Genomic DNA, 3120 nt, shown 5'->3' on the forward strand with positions numbered 1-3120 from the left:
GTGTGTAGGTATATATGTAGATATATGTATGTAGGAATATGTGATTGTTTGTATTCTTTATCATAAGAACTCTGGTGAACCATGGAGTGAAGAGCCTCCCATGTTCGACTATATATAGTTATAAAGAAAAAAGAAGGGGGCAATATTTGGATAAATAGAAGAATGAAAAGTCTCGAAATATGTTGTGTGACTTTATCGGTAGTACAGCTGTAACTGTGTGAGAGAATGTACTTGCCAAAATAAAAAATATAAAAAAAAAAAAAAAAGAAACAATGTTCCAACAACTTTCTGAGAACAGGTGTTGTTCCCGCGGGAGAGAGACTCTTCTGGGCTAAGGTTCCCGTGGTAGTTGCCTGGGAACCAAGGTGTGTGTGTGTGGGTGCGTGTATGCAGGTGTGTGTGTGTGTATGGCGCAGTGGCAGTTCTAGACCAGTTTTAATAGGGGGGCCAGGTTGGGGCTGGCTTTTTTGTTAGGGGGCACATACAACCCGGAAAAAAGGATAAATCCCTCATTCAGACAAAGCAGTGTTTACAATTTCAGCAATTTTGATTGGGTAGTAAACTGCTGAGACACTTTATTTCCACCTTTCCCTTCAGAACAAAATCATTGCAAGAAATCTGTCATTGTATTATTAATGCAGACTCCCTGTCAGGGGGGCCACAGGGGGGTCCAGACTCAGAGTTACGGGGGCACTGGCCCCTGTTGGCCCCCCCCTAGAACCGCCCCTGGTATGGCGTTAAATCGATGTCAATACAATTAGAGAGACACGCAGCAACGCGCGCACGCACGCATGATTATTTTGTTATGCGTGCGTGCGTGCGTGCGTTGTTACGTGCATATTGTATATCACGCGTAACAAAAAGCTGTGTACGTATGACGCAGCGTGTGCACGTCTGTCTGTCACTGTTTGACAAATGTTGTTAGGCGTTCACACGTATGCGCTCGCAGATTCTGATGCTTCGCAGCCGGAAGTTGATCTGCAGCGCGCACACCAGTTCGCCTCACGTAGTTGGCCTTTTCATTTCAATCAACCAGGGGAGGCAGCAGTGAGCCATACTTTGCCTGCCCGAAATTCAAAAGAAGAAGAAGAAGAAGACGACGACGACGACGGAGGATGAGAAAGGTCACTGGGAAATGGTTAATATTTACGTATAAATACATAGGTCATTTGTGTTGTGTAAGTTTAAAAGTCGAGTCTGGAGTATTGCTTGTTACAGTTTGTAAACAAAACATTGAAACTGGGCCCCTCCTCTCGGGCTCAACTGTGTAACGTTAGCCTCCTGCCCCTGACAGCAGCAGTTACCAGGACCACAAAGGTAAGGAAATACAGTCCGAGAGAAGCGCTGGTGCCTCCGTCACCAACACCGGGAGCCTCCAGTGTTATGTTGGACGTTGTGGTCAGCTGGGAAGACGGTATTAGCGGCGGATGCTAACCGCCACCGCTAGCCAAAGTTAGCATCGAGTTAGCTCACCACCACAACAGTCTACAGTCTGGGCTTTAGTTGTCAGTGACGTGAATCGGCCCGCGGCTCCAGCGCTTCACTCAGGCTATATTTCTTTTTCTTTGCCGTCCTGACTGCTGCTGCTGAGAGAGAGAGATGTGCTAGCACCTGGCTGTTGTGAATTAAGCTGAATGATTCATTCTTATTTCTATTGGTAGTTTACCATTCCTGGTACCGTATAGTTAACCATGTACCTGCTGTTCTGATAACTGCTTTTTATTCTCTGTTACAGAACCACACAACTTTCATATACCTTCCACACACACATACTCATCTGTCACACTCACACCATCAACCATTCCTAATCAGCAATTGAGAAACTAGAAGGAACTAAAACTAAGAGGACTAAAAGGAAATAATTCTAACCCAGCGGCCATAAGTGATTCAGTCCAGTTTACCATACAGTCCTTAGAATAAATCTCCACAACACATTCGTAACATGTCTTACAACGAGAGAAAGCCACCAGATAACACAGTCACCAGTTAAACCCACCGGGGGATCATGACGTTGTGGGAAGACTAGCTATCAGACTGCACATCAATTCTGAATCAGGTAAGCAGTATCTATGTGATCTTTGAACCCAAATCATGATTGTGAACTTTTAACATTATAGTTTAACAACAGATCCACTCAGACACATGTCACACTGGTGAAAAGCACCCGTAGAACTGAGTTTTGAGAGCTTAAAAAAATAGTGTTGCCTGTAACGTTGTGTCTGGTTTTCACCATTTTATATACCTACACTAAGCTTGTCCTTTTTCATGTCAGGTGTATTGTTGATACAGGGCTAAACCAGGGTTTGACAAGAGTTGCCAGTGTCTGATTCTACACCCGAACACAGCAGAGTGGGCGGGGCCTGCAGACCGACCCAGTTACACCTGCAGCGAGCAGACAGAGGAAGAGGAGTGTGAGATCCACGGGGAAAGGAGCAGGAGAAAGAGAACGACAGCTGTCGCCAGCAGACGGGCATTGACTGTCGGACTAATTGAAATGTGAGTTTATACTCTGCCCTAGGGATGTAATGAGATCAAAATCTACAGTATTTGCCGTCATTTCATACCATACATGTTCACGATAATATTGGGACACTTTTGTTATCACGATATTGTGGTATTACCAATACGTTACATCCCTACTCTGCCTCCAGTGTGCAAGTAGTGATCCCTGGTCGTGGAAAGTTATTGCAAATGTGTGTAAAAGTACACTGACTGAAGTCCTCCCCCCCCCCTCCCCACATGACAGCGTAAGAGGCCGGCGCCCAAGGACGGTGTGACAGCAGTGGTGCCAATGACGAGAGTGATGTTGGCCCGAGGTGATGGTGAACAGTTGATACTCTGCCCCATCGTGTGAGCAACGATCTTAGGACGTAAATGAAGTGGTGTGCATGTATTGGGTTTAAAAGTGCAGTGACTGCCATCTCGTTTCCCCCACAGCTCCCGAGTCTGCGCCCGGCAGAGGACAGTGTGCAAGTGGAAGACAGCGGTGGTCGTGGATAATTGGTGTTACCAAGTCACCACAATAACGGACCCCTTCCCCCCAGACCACGTTCTACAATTTCTGTGAATAAATATTGTTTTAAATGCCCTTTACGGTCTCCAAGTACTTTCTTGGTTATC

General features: G+C 45.9%; 1 long non-coding RNA gene across 1 annotated transcript; it reads left to right on the plus strand.

Moving 5' to 3' along the window:
- Window positions 1–999: 999 nt before the first annotated feature.
- LOC115587251 (uncharacterized) lies at window positions 1000–2304 on the plus strand. Its single transcript, XR_003984988.1, has 3 exons — window positions 1000–1124; window positions 1736–2056; window positions 2273–2304. It is a non-coding gene; the product is annotated as an uncharacterized LOC115587251 (long non-coding RNA).
- The last annotated feature ends 816 nt before the right edge of the window (window positions 2305–3120 follow it).

This window comes from Sparus aurata, chromosome 8 (assembly GCF_900880675.1).
Source record: "Sparus aurata chromosome 8, fSpaAur1.1, whole genome shotgun sequence".
NCBI lineage: Eukaryota > Metazoa > Chordata > Actinopteri > Spariformes > Sparidae > Sparus > Sparus aurata.